Raw genomic sequence first — 23,433 nt, 5'->3', positions numbered from 1 at the left:
GGTCAGGTATTCTGCAACTCTCTCTGTCTGTCTCTGTGTCTCTCTTTGTCTATCACTTTCTCTTTCACTCCCTCCCTCTCCCGCTCTCCCCCTCTCCCCTCTCTGTCTCTCCCTCTCCCCTCTCCCCTCTCTGTCTCTCCCCTCTCCCCTCTCTGTCTCTCCCCCTCTCCCCTCTCTGTCTCTCCCTCTCCCCCTCCCCCTCTCCGTCTCTCCCCTCTCTGTCTCTCCCCCTCTCCCTCTATGTCTCTCCCCTCTCCCCTCTCTGTCTCTCCCCCTCTCCCTCTCCCCTCTCCGTCTCTCCCCTCTCTGTCTCTCCCTCTCCCCTCTCCGTCTCTCCCTCTCTGTCTCTCCCCCTCTCCCCTCTCTGTCTCTCCCCTCTCCCCTCTCTGTCTCTCCCCCTCCCCTCTCTGTCTCTCCCCCTCTCCCTCTGTCTCTCCCCTCTCCCTCTCCCCCTCTCCATCTCTCCCCTCTCTGTCTCTCCCTCTCCCCTCCCCTCTCTGTCTCTCCCTCTCCCCTCTCCCCTCTCTGTCTCTCCCTCTCCCCCTCTCTGTCTCTCCCTCTCGCCCTCTCCCCCTCTCTGTCTCTCCCCTCTCCCCCTCTCCCCTCCCCCCCCTCTCTCCCCCTCTCTCTGTCTCTCCCCCTCCCCTCTCTGTCTCTCCCTCTCCCCCTCTCTGTCTCTCCCTCTCCCCCTCTCCCCTCTCTGTCTCTCCCTCTCTGTCTCTCCCTCTCCCCCTCTCCCCTCTCCCCCTCCCCTCTCTGTCTCTCCCCCTCCCCTCTCTGTCTCTCCCTCTCCCCCTCTCCCCTCTCTGTCTCTCCCCTCTCTGTCTCTCTCTCCCCCCTTCCCTTTACATCTGTGTGTCTCATTGTGTGTGTAGATGATGTACCAGTTGCTCCAGAGCTGTAGCAGCACAATGATTTGCATCTGCTTCTGTCTGTCTCTTGCCTGCAGAACTTCCGTATGGCTGGGAAAAGATTGAGGACCCGCAGTATGGAATCTACTACGTGGAGTACGTACACCTCTCCTGATAGTTGTGGTGATACAGGAAGTAGTGGCATGGTTATTATTTGATAATAACAAGTGTTTGTTTCATGAGATGGGATGAGCTGGGATTTCTGTTGAAGTCATTAAGAGATGCTGGACAGGCAGACCTGCGCTTGTGATGCTGTCACTGCCTCGCCTCACTGAGAAATGCACACTGGCACACAGTTCACCCAGCATGGATTCCCATGGGAGTAGCAGGAAGGAGAATTCTGAGGAGAGGAAACGAGGATCACCGGGACAACCCGTTTTTTTCCCTCTCTGTCTTTTTGTTTTGAATGAATACAGTAAAACACAATGGCTCATTATGTTCTAACTAAAGTAGAGAAGGAGTCATGGCAACCAGAAGAACATAGAGGACTGAGCACACTCAGTGTACAATACAGATAGACCACTCAGTGTACAATACAGATAGACCACTCAGTGTACAATACAGATAGACCACTCGGTGTACAATACAGATAGACCACTCAGTGTACAATACAGATAGACCACTCAGTGTACAATACAGATAGACCACTCAGTGTACAATACAGATAGACCACTCGGTGTACAATACAGATAGACCACTCAGTGTACAATACAGATAGACCACTCAGTGTACAATACAGATAGACCACTCGGTGTACAATACAGATAGACCACTCGGTGTACAATACAGATAGACCACTCAGTGTACAATACAGATATACCACTCAGTGTACAATACAGATAGACCACTCAGTGTACAATACAGATAGACCACTCAGTGTACAATACAGATAGACCACTCGGTGTACAATACAGATAGACCACTCGGTGTACAATACAGATAGACCACTCGGTGTACAATACAGATAGACCACTCGGTGTACAATACAGATAGACCACTCGGTGTACAATACAGATAGACCACTCAGTGTACAATACAGATAGACCACTCAGTGTACAATACAGATAGACCACTCAGTGTACAATACAGATAGACCACTCGGTGTACAATACAGATAGACCACTCGGTGTACAATACAGATAGACCACTCGGTGTACAATACAGATAGACCACTCAGTGTACAATACAGATAGACCACTCAGTGTACAATACAGATAGACCACTCAGTGTACAATACAGATAGACCACTCAGTGTACAATACAGATAGACCACTCAGTGTACAATACAGATAGACCACTCAGTGTACAATACAGATAGACCACTCAGTGTACAATACAGATAGACCACTCTGTGTACAATACAGATAGACCACACGGTGTACAATACAGATAGACCACTCGGTGTACAATACAGATAGACCACTCGGTGTACAATACAGATAGACCACTCGGTGTACAATACAGATAGACCACTCAGTGTACAATACAGATAGACCACTCAGTGTACAATACAGATAGACCACTCAGTGTACAATACAGATAGACCACTCAGTGTACAATACAGATAGACCACTCAGTGTACAATACAGATAGACCACTCAGTGCACAATACAGATAGACCACTCAGTGCACAATACAGATAGACCACTCAGTGTACAATACAGATAGACCACTCAGTGTACAATACAGATAGACCACTCAGTGTACAATACAGATAGACCACTCAGTGTACAATACAGATAGACCACTCAGTGTACAATACAGATAGAACACTCGGTGTACAATACAGATAGACCACTCGGTGTACAATACAGATAGACCACTCAGTGTACAATAGAGATAGACCACTCAGTGTACAATACAGATAGACCACTCAGTGTACAATACAGATAGACCACTCAGTGTACAATACAGATAGACCACTCAGTGTACAATACAGATAGAACACTTGGTGTACAATACAGATAGACCACTCGGTGTACAATACAGATAGACCACTCGGTGTACAATACAGATAGACCACTCCGTGTACAATACAGATAGACCACTCAGTGTACAATACAGATAGACCACTCAGTGTACAATACAGATAGACCACTCAGTGTACAATACAGATAGACCACTCAGTGTACAATACAGATAGACCACTCAGTGTACAATACAGATAGACCACTCAGTGTACAATACAGATAGACCACTCAGTGTACAATACAGATAGACCACTCAGTGTACAATACAGATAGACCACTCAGTGTACAATACAGATAGACCACTCAGTGTACAATACAGATAGACCACTCAGTGCACAATACAGATAGACCACTCAGTGCACAATACAGATAGACCACTCAGTGCACAATACAGATAGACCACTCAGTGCACAATACAGATAGACCACTCAGTGCACAATACAGATAGACCACTCAGTGCACAATACAGATAGACCACTCAGTGTACAATACAGATAGACCACTCAGTGTACAATACAGATAGACCACTCAGTGTACAATACAGATAGACCACTCAGTGTACAATACAGATAGACCACTCAGTGTACAATACAGATAGACCACTCAGTGTACAATACAGATAGACCACTCAGTCACAGAGGAGTGCTTCTGTTCCTTGATTGGATAGTGAGGATAACTCTCAGCATGACTCATGCCCAACAAGAGCACAAACAGTACTTTTCTTGGAAACACACATCCTCACACTGGCACACATACAAATGAACACACGTATAGGACTGTGGGGAAATATTTTGTGTTGAGGTGCTGTCAACAGGGAGCCTATTTTTCTCCGCTCTGCTGAAGCTTTAATTTTTGATTTATCAGGGGAACACACACACACACGCTGGCAATTGGCACACACAGCACACACACTGTCACACATACACACACTCCGCATGCATGTGATTCAACGAGCAGAGCAGGAGTGGCATCCCTTCCAAAAAAACCTGAGTAACGACTGGGGCTGAGCTCCAACTGTTAAAGCACAGGCGCATTATGCAGATCAGCTGCTTTCCTTGCTTTACATTCAACCTGGGGGCTCATCTCACAAAGGGCTGGCCTGGGAATCTACAGCGCTACAGCTACAGGGAACAGGAGGCACACAGACTGCTGTACTGATCCTAGGTCAATCAGATGTGGCCGTTGTGGGCAGGATATATATCTTGGGTATATGGTTATTCCACTGATCTTAGGTCAGTGGTTATACGTGTCAACAGTACTGCAGTGTCATTTTCTTTGTCGTTTACAGATGAGAAAGTGCTGTGTTGGTGTGTCGCTGATTTGAATAGGATCACTGTGATGTAATATAAGCTTGGTACCAGAGGTTTGCAATGACTGGATAGTGCTCTGGGATGTCACTAGACTGTAATGTGTAAGGGTACTGTGAAACTGTTTTGAGTTTTGGTCACGACACAAACCATTGAAGAAAGCGTCTCCAGAGAGATGAGAGATTACTTGGCTTTTGTGTTGCTGCCAAATGAAGAGATCCAGATAACTGTGTGTCATAGGAGGAGAAGGAAAACATTGAAATAAGGCTGTGAAAACATGTAAGCCTCACTCTCTTTTGGTCGGTTTCACCTTCTCTGAGATTTATGAAGTGTGTATTAGTCCTCGCCTGAGGTTGTATTTCTTTGGTTTTTATACAGTATGTAGAGTAGCATTCTATGCATGTGTGCTGTATACTGATCTCTCCAGTGAGTGTTCTGTCTTGTCCCTTGTCTCTGTGCTGTATACTGATCTCTCCAGTGAGTGTTCTGTCTTGTCCCTTGTCTCTGTGCTGTATACTGATCTCTCCAGTGAGTGTTCTGTCTTGTCCCTTGTCTCTGTGCTGTATACTGATCTCTCCAGTGAGTGTTCTGTCTTGTCCCTTGTCTCTGTGCTGTATACTGATCTCTCCAGTGAGTGTTCTGTCTTGTCCCTTGTCTCTGTGCTGTATACTGATCTCTCCAGTGAGTGTTCTGTCTTGTCCCTTGTCTCTGTGCTGTATACTGATCTCTCCAGTGAGTGTTCTGTCTTGTCCCTTGTCTCTGTGCTGTATACTGATCTCTCCAGTGAGTGTTCTGTCTTGTCCCTTGTCTCTGTGCTGTATACTGATCTCTCCAGTGAGTGTTCTGTCTTGTCCCTTGTCTCTGTGCTGTAGCCATATCAATCAGAAGACCCAGTTTGAGAACCCAGTCCTGGAAGCCAAGAGGAAGCTGAGCCTGGACACCCCCTCCCCTGGCCTGCAGGGGGTTAACACACCCTCAGGTAATACCTCTCTGCCAGCCCACGGTCACCATAGATTCAATTGAAAACTGATCATTGTCATGGTCACTAACTAGTATACCACTTATTATGAAGCAGTGTGTTTAATTCATTGGACATATTAAATGAATTGGGTGTTTAATTGGGCATGCATTCTATATGCTAGTGTCTATTGGAACAGAGCCTAAAGCCAGAATGTCAGAATTGTTCCTAATCAGATCCCCTTAGCTTAGAGATGATGTCAGTGTAGACGCCAAATAAACGACATGCCACTTGGACCACTTGTCGTTGTAGTGTCTACTGTCTAAAGATAATCAGTTGCAGTCAGTGAGGGCAGTACCAAGTGGCCATCGTAACAATGGTATTAAAATGGTACTAATGGATAGTAACCACTTTACTTCAAATGGATTTTGACAAGTATGTTGTGAAGTGGAGAAGGCACTCATTTTGCTCACAGCTCTCTTGCACAAAAAGCTTTTGTCTGTCCCTGTCACTCATCGCTTCAAACACTTCACACTGCCGAGGGAGAGATGCAAAGAGCAAGAGACTCATGAGACGAAGTGAGCGAGAGAAAGAGAAGAGAAGAGAAGAAAAAGAGAGAGTCATGAGATAGAGAGAGAGAATCATGAGAGAGACAGAGAAGAGAGAGAGCGAGTCATGAGACAGAGAAGAGAAAGAGAGAGTCATGAGACGAAGTGAGCGAGAGAAAGAGCGAGTCATGAGACAGAGAAGAGGAAGAGCGAGTCATGAGACAGAAGAAAACAGAGAGTCATGAGATAGAGAGAGAATCATGAGAGAGACAGAAGAGAGAGAGCGAGTCATGAGACAGAGAAGAGAAAGAGAGAGTCATGAGACGAAGTGAGCGAGAGAAAGAGCGAGTCATGAGACAGAGAAGAGGAAGAGCGAGTCATGAGACAGAAGAAAAACAGACTCATGAGATAGAGAAGAGAGAGAGCCATGAGAGAGACAGAGAAGAGAGAGAGTCATGCGAGAGACAGAGAAGAGAGAGAGCGAGTCATGAGACAGAAGAGAAAGAGAGAGTCATGAGATAGAGAGAGAGAGTCATGAGAGAGAGAGAGAGTCATGAGAGAGACAGAGAAGAGAGAGAGCGAGAGTCATGAGAGAGACAGAGAAGAGAAAGGGATAGTCATGAGACAGAGAAGAGAGAGAGAGTCATGAGAGAGACAGAGAAGAGAGAGAGCGAGAGTCATGAGAGAGACAGAGAAGAGAAAGAGAGAGTCACGAGAGAGACATAGGAGAGAGAGAGAGTCATGAGAGAGACAGAGAAGAGAGAGAGAGAGAGTCATGAGAGAGACAGAGAAGAGAGAGAGTCATGAGAGAGACAGAGAAGAGCGAGAGTCATGAGAAAGACAGAGAAGAGAGAGAGCGAGAGTCATGAGAGAGACAGAGAAGAGAGAGAGTCATGAGAGAGACAGAGGAGAGAGAGTCATGAGAGACACAGAGAAGAGAGAGAGCGAGAGTCATGAGAGAGACAGAGAAGAGAGAGAGCGAGAGTCATGAGAGAGACAGAGAAGAGAGAGAGAGCGAGTCATGAGAGACAGAGAAGAGAGAGAGCGAGAGTCATGAGAGAGACAGAGAAGAGAGAGCAAGAGTCATGAGAGAGACAGAGAAGAGAGAGAGCGAGAGTCATGAGAGAGACAGAGAAGAGAGAGAGCGAGTCATGAGAGACAGAGAAGAGTGAGAGCGAGAGTCATGAGAGAGACACAGAAGAGAGAGAGCGAGAGTCATGAGAGAGACAGAGAAGAGAGAGAGCGAGTCATGAGAGAGACAGAGAAGAGAGAGAGCGAGAGTCATGAGAGAGACAGAGAAGAGCGAGAGTCATGAGAGAGACAGAGAAGAGAAAGAGAGAGTCATGAGAAAGAGGAGAGAGAGCGAGAGTCATGAGAGACACAGAGAAGAGAGAGAGCGAGAGTCATGAGAGAGACAGAGAAGAGAGAGAGAGTCATGAGAGAGACAGAGAAGAGAGAGCGAGAGTCATGAGAGAGACAGAGAAGAGAGTGCAAGAGTCATGAGAGAGACAGAGAAGAGAGAGAGCGAGAGTCATGAGAGAGACAGAGAAGAGAGTGCAAGAGTCATGAGAGAGACAGAGAAGAGAGAGAGCGAGAGTCATGAGAGAGACAGAGAAGAGAGAGAGCGAATCATGAGAGAGACAGAGAAGAGAGAGAGTCATGAGAGAGACAGAGAAAAGAGAGAGAGAGAGTCATGAGAGAGACAGAGAAGAGAGAGAGAGACAGAGAAGAGAGAGAGCGAGTCATGAGAGAGACAGAGAAGAGAGAGAGACAGAGAAGAGAGAGCGAGAGTCATGAGAGAGACAGAGAAGAGAGAGAGTCATGAGAGAGACAGAGAAGAGAGAGAGTCATGAGAGAGACAGAGAAGAGAGTGTGTTGGACATAGAAAGTTTTCTTAATCGTGGTAGTTTGGTGTCAATGGATTGACAGATCAATTAGAATGTAGTAGTTGTAAATTACATAATGATTGACTCATCCTCTCAGGACCACTTCCTCTAAGTAATGTCACGGAGACATTCTGTACTCTAACCACACTGTTAGTCAGCATTCAGCTCTGATTAAAATCTAATTTTATTGGTCACATCCATGTGTTTAGCTATTGCGGGTGTAGTGAAATGCTTGTGCTTCTAGCTCTGACAGTGCAGTAATATCTAACAAGTAATATCTAACAAATTACACAACATATACCTAATACACACACATCTAAGTAGGAATGAATTAAGACTATATACATATGGATGAGTGATGTCAGAGTGGAACGGACTAAGATACAGTAGAATAGTATAGAATACAGTATATACATATGAGATGAGTAATGCAAGATATGTAAACAGTATTACGTGAATGAGATACCATAGAATAGTATAGAAAACAGTCTATACAGTTGAAGTCAGGAGTTTACATACACCTTAGCCAAAACACATTTAAACTCAGTTTTTCACAATTCCTGACATTTAATCCTAGTAAAAAATCCCTGTTTTAGGTCAGTTAGGATCACCACTTTATTTTAAGAATGTGAAATGTCAGAGTAATAGTAGAGAGAATGATTTATTTCAGCTTTTATTTCTTTCATCACATTCCCAGTGGGTCAGAAGTTAAATTGTTTAACTTGGGTCAAATGATTCGGGTAGCCTGCCGCAAGCTTCCCACAATAACTTGGGTGAATATTGGTGTCACGCCCTGACCTTAGAGAGCTGTTTTATGTACCTTTTTGGTTAGGTCAGGGTGTGATGTGGGGTGGGCATTCTATGTTTTGTTTTTCTATGATTTTGTATTTCTATGTTTTGGCCGGGTATGGTTCTCAATCAGGGACAGCTGTCTATCGTTGTCTCTGATTGGGAACCATACTTAGATAGCCCTTTTCCATCCTTTCAGTATGGGAAGTTAACTTTGTTTGTAGCACATAGCCCTTAAGCTTCACGGTTGTTTTGTATTGTTTATTGTTTTTGTTGGCGTCATCCTAATAAAAAGGAATATGTACGCTGCGCTTTGGTCTACTTCTTTCAACGGCCGCGACAGAACGTCCCACCACCAAAGGACCGAGCAGCGTGGTAAAGAGGACTCCTGGACATGGGAGGAGATCCTGGACGGTAAGGGACCCTGAAGGCAGGCTGGGGAGTACGCCGTCCAAAGGAGGAGATAACGGCAGCGAAGGAGGAGTGGTGGCGATATAAGGAGGCACGTCAGCGAAGCAGGCACCAAATTGTTTTTGGGGGGAAGCACATGGGGAGTCTGGCTGAGTCAGGTTGGAGACCTGAGCCAACTCCCCGTGCTTACCGTGGCGAGCGTCGTACTGATCAGGCACCGTGTTATGCGGTGGAGCGCACAGTCTCCAGTGAGCGCACAGTCTCCAGTGCGCGTTCACAGCCCGGTGCGCTACATCCCAGCTCCCTGCATCTGCCGGGCTAGGGTGAGCATCCAGCCAGGATGGATGGTGCCGGCTCAGCGCGCCTGGTCTCCAGTGCGTCTCTTCGGCCCAGGATATCCTGTGCCAGCTCTGCGCACTGTGTCTCCGGTACATCTGCACAGCCCAGTGTGTCCTGTGCCAGCACCCCACATTTGCAGGGCGAAGATAACCACCCAGCCAGGACGGGTTGTGCAGGCTCTAAGCTAGAGACCTCCAGTGCGCCTCCACGACCCAGTGTATCCGGTGCCTCGGCCAATGACAAAGCCTCCTGTATGCCTCCCCAGCCTGGTGAGTCCTGTGCCTGCTCCCAGAGCCAGGCCTCCTGTGTGTCTCTCCACTCCAGTGATGATCCATGGCAAGAAGCCTCCAGTGATGATCCATGACAAGAAGCCTTCAGTGATGATCCATGGCAAGAAGCCTCCAGTGATGATCCATGGCAAGAAGCCTCCAGTGATGATCCATGGCAAGAAGCATCCAGTGATGATCCATGGCAAGAAGCCTCCAGTGATGATCCATGGCAAGAAGCCTCCAGTGATGATCCATGGCAAGAAGCATCCAGTGATGATCCATGGCAAGAAGCCTCCAGTGATGATCCATGGCAAGAAGCCTCCAGTGATGATCCATGGCAAGAAGCCTCCAGTGATGATCCATGACAAGAAGCCTCCAGTGATGATCCATGGCAAGAAGCATCCAGTGATGATCCATGGCAAGAAGCCTCCAGTTATGATCCATGGCAAGAAGCCTCCAGTGATGATCCATGGCAAGAAGCCTCCAGTGATGATCCATGGCAAGAAGCCTCCAGTGATGATCCATGACAAGAAGCCTCCAGTGATGATCCATGGCATGAAGCCTCCAGTAATGATCCATGGCATGAAGCCTCCAGTAATGATCCATGGCAAGAAGCATCCAGTGATGATCCATGGCATGAAGCCTCCAGTGATGATCCATGACAAGAAGCCTCCAGTGATGATCCATGGCAAGAAGCCAACAGTGATGATCCATGGCACGAAGCATCCAGTGATGATCCATGGAAAGAAGCCTCCAGTGATGATCCATGGCATGAAGCCTCTAGTGATGATCCATGGAAAGAAGCCTCCAGTGATGATCCATGGAAAGAAGCCTCCAGTGATGATCCATGGAAAGAAGCCTCCAGTGATGATCCATGGCACGAAGCCTGCAGTGGTGATCCATGGAAAGAAGCCTCCAGTGATGATCCATGGCAAGATGCCTCCAGTGATGATCCATGGCAAGAAGCCTCCAGTGATGATCCATGGCAAGAAGCATCCAGTGATGATCCATGGCAAGAAGCCTCCAGTGATGATCCATGGCATGAAGCCTTCAGTGATGATCCATGGCAAGAAGCATCCAGTGATGATCCATGGCACGAAGCATCCAGTGATGATCCATGACAAGAAGCCTCCAGTGATGATCCATGGCATGAAGCCTCCAGTAATGATCCATGGCATGAAGCCTCCAGTAATGATCCATGGCAAGAAGCATCCAGTGATGATCCATGGCATGAAGCCTCCAGTGATGATCCATGACAAGAAGCCTCCAGTGATGATCCATGGCACGAAGCCTCTAGTGATGATCCATGGAAAGAAGCCTCCAGTGATGATCCATGGAAAGAAGCCTCCAGTGATGATCCATGGCACGAAGCCTGCAGTGGTGATCCATGGAAAGAAGCCTCCAGTGATGATCCATGGCAAGATGCCTCCAGTGATGATCCATGGCAAGAAGCCTCCAGTGATGATTCATGGCAAGAAGCCTCCAGTGATGATCCATGGCAAGAAGCCTCCAGTGATGATTCATGGCAAGAAGCCTCCAGTGATGATCCATGGCACGAAGCCTCTAGTGATCATCCATGGAAAGAAGCCTCCAGTGATGATCCATGGAAAGAAGCCTCCAGTGATGATCCATGCCAAGAAGCCTCCAGTGATGATCCATGGCAAGAAGCCTCCAGTGATGATCCATGGCACGAAGCCTCCAGTGGTGATCCATGACAAGAAGCCACCAGTGATGATCCATGGCACGAAGCCTCCAGTGAGGAGTCATGGCACGAAGCCTCCAACGACGGCCTCCAGTCCGGAGCCCCCAGCGACGGTTTCCAGTCCGTAGCCCCAAGCGACGTTCTCCAGTCCGTAGCCCACAGCGACGGCCTACAGTCCCGGGCCCGCAACGATGGGGGGGGGGGTACTGTCACACCCTGACCTTAGAGAACCGTGACTCCAACCTAAGTGTATGTAAACTTCCGACTTCAACTGTATGAAATGAGTAATGACATATGTAAACATTATTAAAATGACTAGTGTTCCATTCATTAAAGTGGCCAGTGATTTCTAGTCTATACCTATATGCAGCAGCATCTAATGTGCTAGTGATGGCTGTTTAACAGTCTGATGGCCTTGAGATAGAAGCTATGTTTCAGTCTTTTGGTCCCAGCTTTGATGCACCTGTATTGACCTCGCCTTCTGGATGAATTGGGGTGAATAGATAGTGGCTCGGATAGTTGATGTCCTTGATGATCTTTTTGGCCTTCCTGTGACATCGGGTGATGTAGGTGTACTGGAGGGGCGGGTAGTTTGCCCCCGGTGATGCGTAAAAGTTTGTGGGTTTTAGGTGACGACAAATTTATTTTGCCTCCTGAGGTTGAAGAGGCTCTGTTGCGCCTTCTTCACCACTCTGTCTGTGTTGTTGGTCCATTTAAGTTTGTCAGTGATGTGTACACCAATGAACTTAAAGCAGTGCACCCTCTGCTGTTTCCTGAAGTCCACGATCATCTCCTTTGTTTTGTTGACGTTGAGTGAGAGGTTGTTTTCCAGGCACCACAATCCCAGAGCCCTCACCTCCTCCCTGTAAGCTGTCTAGGGCTGTCTTGTTTTGAGTGAGAGTGGTTTTCAAGGTTTTCAGTGAGTCTCTTATGTTCAATAAGTCTGTAAGGATATTGATGAAACAATCAATGGAATGTATGTATAAAGCCCTTTTTACATCAGCAGTTTTCACAAGTCCTCTTCTGGCTGTGTTGGGTGGAGATTACAAGAGTACATGGCCATTGAGGCCAGCTCGTTCTTCAAGATGTTCAACCATTCATAGATGAGCAGGGTCCAATAATAATCACAGTGATTGTAGAGGGTGCAACAGGTCAGCACCTCAGGTGTAAATTGTGGGAGGGAGATGACCAGGTGGACTGGGACAGCCAGGAGTCGTCAGGCCAGGTAGTCCTGAGGCATGGCCTCCAGCTGTTTGTTTAGAAATTGTATGGACAATAAAGAAGCCTGTGTCTTGTGACTGTAGTGTACATGTAGGTATGTACAGCAAGACCAAATTGGAGAGATGGGTATGAGCATGTCCAGGTAATGTTTTGTAGTTTAACAGTAAAATCATGAAATCAGCCCCAGCCTTGACAGGAAGCTAGTGTAGTGGCTAGAGTAATATTATCTGGAGTAATATGATAAACATTTTGGGCTCTAGTCAAGAATTTAGCAGACGTATTTAGCACTAACTGAAGTTTATTTAGTGCCTTATCCAGGTAGCCGAAGAGTAGAGCATTGCAGAAATCTAATCTTGAAGTGACAAAAGCAGGGATTATCTTTTCTGCATCATTTTCTGATTTATGCAATGTTACGAAGATGGAAAAAAGCAGCTCTTTAAATATTTTTTATACGTTCGTCAAAAGACAAATCAAGGTCCAGAGTAATGCCGAGGTCCTTCAGTTTTGTTTGACTACTGTACACCATTGACATTCATTGTCAGATTCGACAGCAGATCTCTTTGTTTCTTAGGTCGTAGAATTAGCATCTCTGTTTTATATAGTTTAAAAGAAAAATATATGCCTGCATCCACTTTCTCATGTTTGAATCACAGGCTTTCAGGTTTGGCAATTTTGGGGCTTCATCTACGTGTAGACCAATTAGGGTTTAAAATCTCTCCAAAAGAATGTGGTGATCGATGGTGTCGAAAGCGGCACTAAGGTCTAAGAACACGAGGACAGACGCAGGGGCTTGGTCTGACGCCATTAACACGTAATTTACCACCTTCACGAGTGCGGTCTCAGTACTATGGTGGGGTCTTAAACCAGGCTGGAGTGTTTTGTGTACATTATTTGTCTTCAGGAAGGCAGCGAGTTACTGAGCAACAGCTTTTTATAAAATGTTTGCACTGAATGGGAGAGTTGATATAGGCCTATATCTTTTTAAATAATCTGTGTCAAGAATTGGCTTTTTTAGGAGAGGCTTTATTTACTGCCGCGTTTAGTGAGTTTGGTACACATCTGGAGGACAGGGAGCCGTTTATTATGTTCAACATAGGAGGGCCAAGGCCTCCCGGGTGGCGCAGTGGTTAAGGGCGCTGTACTGCAGCGCCAGCTGTGCCATCAGAGACTCTGGGTTTGCGCCCAGGCTCTGTCGTAACCGGCCGCGACCGGGAGGCCCGTGGGGCGACGCACAATTGGCCTAAGCGTCGTCCGGGTTAGGGAGGGGTTGGCCGGTAGGGATGTCCTTGTCTCATCGCGCACCAGCGACTCCTGTGGCGGGTCGGGCGCAGTGCTCGCTAACCAAGGTTGCCAGGTGCACGGTGTACCCTCTGACACACTGGTGCGGCTGGCTTCCGGGTTGGATGCGCACTGTGTTAAGAAGCAGTGGTTGGGTGGGTTGTGTATCGGAGGACGCATGACTTTCAACCTTCGTCTCTCCCGAGCCGTACGGGAGTTGTAGCGATGAGACAAGATAGTAGCTACTACAACAATTGGATACCACGAAATTGGGGAGAAAAAGGGGTAAAAGTTAAAAATAAAAACATAGGAGGGCCAAGCACAGGAAGTAGCTATTTCAGTAGTTTAGGAGGAATAGGGTCCAGAAGACAGATGGAAGGTTTAGAGGCCATGACTGTTTTTGTGAATGTGTAGAGAGATACAGGATTTTAAAAACTTCAGCGTCTTCATTGAGCTGAGGTCCTGGCAGTTCAAATCAAATCCAATTTATTTATATAGCCCTTCGTACATCAGCTGATATCTCAAAGTGCTGTACAGATACCCAGCCTAAAACCCCAAACAGCAAGCAATGCAGGTGTAGAAGCACGGTGGCTAGGAAAAACTCCCTAGAAAGGCCAAAACCTAGGAAGAAACCTAGAGAGGAACCAGGCTATGTGGGGTGGCCAGTCCTCTTCTGGCTGTGCCGGGTGGAGATTATAACAGAACATCGCCAAGATGTTCAAATGTTCATAAATGACCAGCATGGTCGAATAATGATAAGGCAGAACAGTTGAAACTGGAGCAGCAGCACAGTCAGGTGGACTGGGGACAGCAAGGAGTCATCATGTCAGGTAGTCCTGGGGCACGGTCCTAGGGCTCAGGTCCTCCGAGAGAGAGAAAGAAAGAGAGAATTAGAGAGAGCATATGTGGGGTGGCCAGTCCTCTTCTGGCTGTGCCGGGTGGAGATTATAACAGAACATGGCCAAGATGTTCAAATGTTCATAAATGACCAGCATGGTCGAATAATAATAAGGCAGAACAGTTGAAACTGGAGCAGCAGCATGGCCAGGTGGACTGGGGACAGCAAGGAGTCATCATGTCAGGTAGTCCTGGGGCATGGTCCTAGGGCTCAGGTCCTCCGAGAGAGAGAAAGAAAGAGAGAAGGAGATAATTAGAGAACGCACACTTAGATTCACACAGGACACCGAATAGGACAGGAGAAGTACTCCAGATATAACAAACTGACCCCAGCCCCCCGACACAAACTACTGCAGCATAAATACTGGAGGCTGAGACAGGAGGGGTCAGGAGACACTGTGGCCCCATCCGAGGACACCCCCGGACAGGGCAAAACAGGAAGGATATAACCCCACCCACTTTACCAAAGCACAGCCCCCACACCACTAGAGGGATATCTTCAACCACCAACTTACCATCCTGAGACAAGGCTGAGTATAGCCCACAAAAACCTCCGCCACTGCACAACCCAAGGGGGGGAGGGGGTGCCAACCCAGACAGGATGACCACAACAGTGAATCAACCCACTTCCAGGGACGGCATGAGAGAGCCCCAGTAAGCCAGTGACCCAGCCCCTGTAATAGGGTTAGAGGCAGAGAATCCCAGTGGAAAGAGGGGAACCGGCCAGGCAGAGACAGCAAGGGCGGTTCGTTGCTCCAGAGCCTTTCCGTTCACCTTCCCACTCTTGGGCCAGACTACACTCAATCATATGACCCACTGAAGAGATGAGTCTTCAGTAAAGACTTAAAGGTTGAGACCGAGTTTGCGTCTCTGACATGGGTAGGCAGACCGTTCCATAAAAATGGAGCTCTATAGGAGAAAGCCCTGCCTCCAGCTGTTTGCTTAGAAATTCTAGGGACAATTAGGAGGCCTGCGTCTTGTGACCGTAGCGTACGTGTAGGTATGTACGGCAGGACCAAATCAGAGAGATAGGTAGGAGCAAGCCCATGTAATGTTTTGTAGGTTAGCAGTAAAACCTTGAAATCAGCCCTTGCTTTGACAGGAAGCCAGTGTAGAGAGGCTAGCACTGGAGTAATATGATCAAATTTTTTGGTTCTAGTCAGGATTCTAGCAGCCGTATTTAGCACTAACTGAAGTTTATTTAGTGCATTATCTGGGTAGCCGGAAAGTAGAGCATTGCAGTAGTCTAACCTAGAAGTGACAAAAGCATGGATTAATTTTTCTGCATCATTTTTGAACAGAAAGTTTCTGATTTTTGCAATGTTACGTAGATGGAAAAAAGCTGTCCTTGAAATGGTCTTGATATGTTCTTCAAAAGAGAGATCAGGGTCCAGAGTAACGCCGAGGTCCTTCACAGTTTTATTTGAGACGACTGTACAACCATTAAGATTAATTGTCAGATTCAACAGAAGATCTCTTTGTTTCTTGGGACCTAGAACAAGCATCTCTGTTTTGTCCGAGTTTAATAGTAGAAAGTTTGCAGCCATCCACTTCCTTATGTCTGAAACACATGCTTCTAGCGAGGGCAATTTTGGGGCTTCACCATGTTTCATTGAAATGTACAGCTGTGTGTCATCCGCATAGCAGTGAAAGTTAACATTATGTTTTCGAATAACATCCCCAAGAGGTAAAATATATAGTGAAAACAATAGTGGTCCTAAAACGGAACCTTGAGGAACACTGAAATTTACAGTTGATTTGTCAGAGGACAAACCAGTTCTGTGCAGTCTCAGGACAACTGAGTTTTGGAGAGGAGTCCATCATTTTTCTAATGATCATGATATTTTTGCCGAAACAGTTCATGAATACCGTCACTGCTGAAGTGAAGGCCATCTTCACTTGGGGAATCCTGCTTTTTTGAGGCATCAATACAGACCCAGTTTCAATCCAAGGCTGTGTCACCACCGACTGTCACCGGAAGTCTCATAGGGCGGCGACAATTGGCCCAGCATCATCCTGGTTAGGGGAGGGTTTGGCCGGGGGGTGGGCTTTACTTGGCTCATTGCCCTCTCTGGAGCCCATTGGGGTGTGGAGGTCTTCATTCCAGCGAGACTGCTTAGGCGAACACCACCATGTTTAGTTTTGCCCGACCTAGATCGAGTCCCAGACACAGTCTCAATGTGGAAAACTGAGCTGACTACACTGACTGTGCTAGGGGCAGACTAACAGCCTGCTGCCTGGCCTGCACCTTATCTCATTTTGGATCTAGAGGAGTTAAATCCCTTTCTATGTTGCTAGATCAAATGAGAGCACCCCTCCAACTAGGATGAAGTCGTCACTCTTCAGTAGGCCAGGCTTGGTCCTGTTTGTGGGTGAGTCCCAGAAAGATGGACAATTATCTACAAATTCAATCTTTTGGGAAGGACAGAAAACAGTTTTCAAACAGTCTGTTGCAGAGCTCATCACTCCCCCTAACTCCCTCTAACCGGGATTGATCATCTAGCCATTGATGTTTCTCTGCTGAGACAACTCGGTGATGCCCAGTTGCCCACAGAACAGAATTGGACATGGGTCAGACCAGGTAGTGACAATGGTCTGACCACAGAGGCTGACTCACAAAAAGGCCTAGGCCCTATCAGCACTACCTCTCTCTGTACCAGCTCTTCCAGACACCCTTCAGGCTGCTATTTTGACTGGTACAGCATTAGCATCCAGAGGCTATTGGAGGGGGAAGCACAGTGTATGTGTGATTTCTACACCACCAGAGACCCCCTCAGAGAGAAGTCTTTAGCCTGGAGGCCCTTACTGTCACTGCCACAGGAACCTACTGTGCTGTAGTAGGCTGTCAATGCTGTCCTGGAGCAGACCACAATAACCCCAATAACAGAAACTATGATGTAACCTTAAAACACCCACTGATTGGGGAAGGATGCATGTTCCTCAGGCTTTGCTGCTTTGCTCTGTGTCATTCCTGAGGGGTAGGTCCTTGGAGGTGTCTTGTTTTGCATGCTTTGTACAAAATAATAAAATGCAGTACGACAGGATCTTTATAAAACATACCTCTTTATTAGCTACAGTACCAGTCAAAAGTTTGGACACACCTACTCATTCAAGGGTTTTTCTTTATTTTCACTATTTTCTACATTGTAGAATAGTAGTGAAGACATCACAACTATGAAATAACACATATGGAATTATGTAGTAACCAACAAAGTGTTAAACAATTCAATATATATTTTATATTTGAGATTCTTCAAAGTAGCCACCCTTTGCCTCGATGACAGCTTTGCACACTCTTGGCATTTTCTCAACCATGATGCTTTTCCAACAGTCTTGAAGGAGTTCCCTCATATGCTGAGGATTTGTTGGCTGCTTTTCCTTCACTCTGCTGTCCAATTCATCCCAAACCATCTTAATTGGGTCGAGGTCGGGTGATTGTGGAGGCCAGGTCATCTGATGCAGTGCTCCATCACTCTCCTTCTTGGTCAAATAGCCCTTACACAGCCTGGAGGTGTTTTGGGTCATTGTCCTGTTGAAAAATAAATTATAGTCCCACTAAGCACAAACCAGATGGGATGGCGTATCACTGCAGAAGGCTGTGGTAGCCATGCTGGTTAAGCGTACCTTGAATTCTAAATAAATTACCGGCCAGTGTCACCAGCAAAGCACCATCACACCTCCTCCTCCATTCTTCACGGTGGGAATCACACATGCGGAGATCCTCTGTTCACCTACTCTGCGTCTCACAAAGACACAGCGGTCAACTATGGACTTATCAGACCAAAGGACAGATTTCCACCGGTTCGAATGTCCATTGTATACCACCCCTACCTTGTCACAACACAAGTGAATGGCTCAAACGCATTAGTCCAGCTTCTGTCCAGCTAAAAGAGCTTATTTCCCATGGTATTGTTTCTGTGACTGTTCTTTTAACAGATCCTCTACTTTTTGCCTGAGTGATTCTCTGTTCTGACAGAGCTCTCTACTCTGCTCTCTACACGTTCCCTGTGCTTGTTAATGAGTGGTCTGTCTCACAGCGAGCAGAGCAGAGTGGATCGGAGAGATCCCAGAGGGGCGTGCTGCCATGTAGAGTTTTAAACGCTGTTTTGACAAGGCAGACTGACCTCCCTCTCAGTGAAAGAGGCTGCGGTATGTTGCTATAGTGCTGTAGCTGTACGGGACTGTAATTATCCTGCACTGACAGTCCTCTCTATATGTGATTTTCAAGAATCACAGCGAGCTGCCTGCCTGCCTGAGAAATAGACCATCTCTTTGTGTTACCATGACTTAATCATGGCTATGTTAAAGGAAAATTCCACTCAAAACTATCTTTTGGTATTTGTTTCATTAGTCTATTGTTGATTTAGTCCCAAAATGTTTTGCATGTCAGCAATCAAGTTTTCAAGATATATAACTTTCAAAGTACAGTAATACATTTTTCATATGATGCAAAACTCAGCATCATACTCTCTCTCTCTTCCACTGACCCCTGCCCTCAACCTTCTGTATCGTTCCCTTATCATTCTGGTGATGTGAGGACAGTCCCTTATCACAGTGGAGAGAAGGCTCTGACAGGCGACCTTTGATGTTCTGATGGAAGGACTTCATCTGGTCAGGCACAGAACACACAGAGAACTGTCGTGGAATATGTCACATGTCATGGTACATACGCATGTTGGCACATGGACTACGCCCGCACACACACACACACATTGAAAGACACATACACATGCATACACACACATACACTGAGCGTACAAAACATTAAGGACACCTTCCTAATATTGAGTTGAACTGCACCTTTTGCCCTCAGAACAGCCTCAATTTGTTGGGGCATGGATTCTACAAGCTCTCAAAAGCGTTCCACAGAAATGCTGGCCCATGTTGACTACAATGCTTCCCACAGTTGTGTCAAGTTGGCTGGATGTCCTTTGGGTCATGGACCGTTCTTGATACACACGGGAAACTGTTGAGCGTGAAAAAAACAGCAGCGTTGTCGTTCTTGACACCAAACGGTGTGCCTGTCACCTACTACCATACCCAGTTTGAAGGCGCTTAAATATTTTGTCTTGCCCATTCACCTTCTGAATGGCACACATACACAATCCATGTCTCAATTGTCAGACGGCTTAAAAATCCTTCTTTAACCTGTCTCCTCCCCTTCATCTACACTGATTTAAATGGATTTAACAAGTGACGTCAACAAGGGATAATAGGTCAGTCTATGTCAAATCAAATCAAAATGTATTGGTCACATACACATGGTTAGCAGATGTTATTGCGAGTGTAGCGAAATGCTTGTGCTTCTAATTCCGACAGTGCAGTAATATCTAACAAGTAATCTAACAATTCCACAACAACTAGCTAATACACACAAATCTAAGTAAAGGAATGGAGTAAGAATATATACATATAAATATATGGATGAGCAATGACAGAGCGGCATATGCAAGATGCCATGGAAAGAGCATGTGTTCCTAATGTCTTGTACACCCAGTGTATATGCTCACACACAAATGGCTCAGTGAAACTGCTGGTATGTGAGAATGTCATGTTAATCACACTCAGCATAATCCGTTTTCTCTGAGCGCAATGCAGTTATGCAAATCTAAATCACATGACACGACACGTGGGGGGTAGTGGAGGAGGACGGGGGGTGTCTATATTTACTCCAATTAAAGAGATTGATGCCCCCCACCCCCCACTGTCCATCCCTCAGTGTGTGAAGAATCACTAGAGGAGACACAGCCTATAACTCACCCAATGGAAACCAAGGTCAGACAGGGGCCATGGATATCTCTTTGCTCCCTCTCCCTCCTCTATTGCTGTCAATATCACTCTCCTCTCGGTATCTCTGTCCCCCTCGCTCTCTGTGCTGATGCAGAGGAAAGGGCGCCCCCCCCCCCTCTCTCTCTGCTGATGCAGAGTTAAGGGCCGCTGTGTCTCAGTCGCATGGTGAGAGCCTCCAGCTGCAGTTTGAGGTCAGCTGTCTGTCTGCCTCTATCCCTGCGTTGCGGTGGTTATTCAGGTGGATGTACCCCTGCAGTGTACACACACACACAAATACACACACAGTTTGTCTCCTGGACATTTATTCCCATGCACCATCCTGCAGGCATAACATTGCAAATTCAATTTGAAAGTTTATCACATCTCTGTAAGATTTGAAATGTCAAGGTTATATCCAAACGGATTTGTCACACTGCTTTGTGCGTCATGTGTGAGTTTTTTTTACAGTATGTCTTTTTCACTGGAAGGCTTAAGTAAAAGAGGAGTATCTCTGTTCAGCAGTAGCATAGTTCTTGCCTGTGCTTTGTTACCAGACAGCTCTTCAAATGAATAAGGCTGATGTGGATGTTTTGTTGCCATGTTGTATTTTGATGTATGATTTGAGCGTTGGTTGAATTAGTGACAGTCTGAGTGACGAGTAGGTGTCAGCTCCCTGCCACCGTGGCGGTAGCCTGCACTGTGACGTTACAGGGGACAGATCCCTAACAGCCTGTGAACTTGCACCTATGTGCATCTGTCACACACACACACATACACTCTACCTACCATACAAAATAACGATACTTCAGGTGTTCTTTGAAGTTGTCCCATATGGATATATCAGAATAAAATAAGTGTAGCGGCATAGACGTGTCACTGTAATCTCTGTCATTGTGGATTCTCATTGTGAATTAGCGCAAGCAGCTAGCCTAGCCTGATTTCTCTGTCAGATCAATGGATTAGCGCTAGCAGCTAGCCTAGCATGGTTTCACAGAACAGGGCTCCGGGCAGCCGAGCGGAAATGGAGGAAAACTCGCCTCCCTGCGGACCTGGCATCCTTTCACTCCCTCCTCTCTACATTTTCCTCTTCTGTCTCTGCTGCTAAAGCCACTTTCTACCACTCTAAAGTCCAAGCATCTGCCTCTAACCCTAGGAAGCTCTTTGCCACCTTCTCCTCCCTCCTGAATCCTCCTCCCCTCCCCCCTCCTCCCTCTCTGCAGATGACTTCGTCAACCATTTTGAAAAGAAGGTCGACGACATCCGATCCTCGTTTGCTAAGTCAAACGACACCGCTGGTTCTGCTCACACTGCCCTACCCTGTGCTCTGACCTCTTTCTCCCCTCTCTCTCCAGATGAAATCTCGCGTCTTGTGATGGCCGGCCGCCCAACAACCTGCCCGCTTGACCCTATTCCTCCTCTCTTCTCCAGACCATTTCCGGAGACCTTCTCCCTTACCTCACCTCGCTCATCAACTCATCCCTGACCGCTGGCTACGTCCCTTCTGTCTTCAAGAGAGCGAGAGTTGCACCCCCTTCTGAAAAACCTACACTCGATCCCTCCGATGTCAACAACTACAGACCAGTATCCCTTCTTTCTTTTCTCTCCAAAACTCTTGAACGTGCCGTCCTTGGCCAGCTCTCCCGCTATCTCTCTCAGAATGACCTTCTTGATCCAAATCAGTCAGGTTTCAAGACTAGTCATTCAACTGAGACTGCTCTTCTCTGTATCACGGAGGCCCTCCGCACTGCTAAAGCTAACTCTCTCTCCTCTGCTCTCATCCTTCTAGACCTATCGGCTGCCTTCGATACTGTGAACCATCAGATCCTCCTCTCCACCCTCTCCGAGTTGGGCATCTCCGGCGCGGCCCACGCTTGGATTGCGTCCTACCTGACAGGTCGCTCCTACCAGGTGGCGTGGCGAGAATCTGTCTCCTCACCACGCGCTCTCACCACTGGCGTCCCCAGGGCTCTGTTCTAGGCCCTCTCCTATTCTCGCTATACACCAAGTCACTTGGCTCTGTCATAACCTCACATGGTCTCTCCTATCATTGCTATGCAGACGACACACAATTAATCTTCTCCTTTCCCCCTTCTGATGACCAGGTGGCGAATCGCATCTCTGCATGTCTGGCAGACATATCAGTGTGGATGACGGATCACCACCTCAAGCTGAACCTCGGCAAGACGGAGCTGCTCTTCCTCCCGGGAAGGACTGCCCGTTCCATGATCTCGCCATCACGGTTGACAACTCCATTGTGTCCTCCTCCCAGAGCGCTAAGAACCTTGGCGTGATCCTGGACAACACCCTGTCGTTCTCAACTAACATCAAGGCGGTGGCCCGTTCTTGTAGGTTCATGCTCTACAACATCCGCAGAGTACGACCCTGCCCCACACAGGAAGCAGCGCAGGTCCTAATCCAGGCACTTGTCATCTCCCGTCTGGATTACTGCAACTCGCTGTTGGCTGGGCTCCCTGCCTGTGCCATTAAACCCCTACAACTCATCCAGAACGCCGCAGCCCGTCTGGTGTTCAACCTTCCCAAGTTCTCTCACGTCACCCCGCTCCTCCGCTCTCTCCACTGGCTTCCAGTTGAAGCTCGCATCCGCTACAAGACCATGGTGCTTGCCTACGGAGCTGTGAGGGGAACGGCACCTCAGTACCTCCAGGCTCTGTTCAGGCCCTACACCCAAACAAGGGCACTGCGTTCATCCACCTCTGGCCTGCTCGCCTCCCTACCACTGAGGAAGTACAGTTCCCGCGCAGCCCAGTCAAAACTGTTCGCTGCTCTGGCCCCCCAATGGTGGAACAAACTCCCTCACGACGCCAGGACAGCGGAGTCAATCACCACCTTCCGGAGACACCTGAAACCCCACCTCTTTCAGGAATACCTAGGATAGGATAAAGTAATCCTTCTCACCCCCCCTTAAAAGATTTAGATGCACTATTGTAAAGTGGCTGTTCCACTGGATGTCTTAAGGTGAACGCACCAATTTGTAAGTCGCTCTGGATAAGAGCGTCTGCTAAATGACTTAAATGTAAATGTTTCTCTGTCAGATCAATGCAGCTGAACAATAGTGACAGGCCTTGTGATGATAATACGACAAACAAACAAATAATTAATAGTCACTAATTTGTAAAGTAAAATACTTCAATGGGGCATTAAGGTTTGAGAGCAATTA

General features: G+C 47.2%; 1 pseudogene; it reads left to right on the top strand.

Moving 5' to 3' along the window:
* Positions 1-23,433, top strand: part of LOC115132642 (membrane-associated guanylate kinase, WW and PDZ domain-containing protein 3-like) — a 304,561-nt pseudogene that overhangs the window by 236,740 nt on the left and 44,388 nt on the right.

This window comes from Oncorhynchus nerka, linkage group LG7 (genome assembly GCF_034236695.1).
Source record: "Oncorhynchus nerka isolate Pitt River linkage group LG7, Oner_Uvic_2.0, whole genome shotgun sequence".
NCBI lineage: Eukaryota > Metazoa > Chordata > Actinopteri > Salmoniformes > Salmonidae > Oncorhynchus > Oncorhynchus nerka.
The sequence above is the reverse complement of the archived record's forward strand: the minus strand, read 5'-3'. Positions and strand labels throughout refer to the sequence as shown.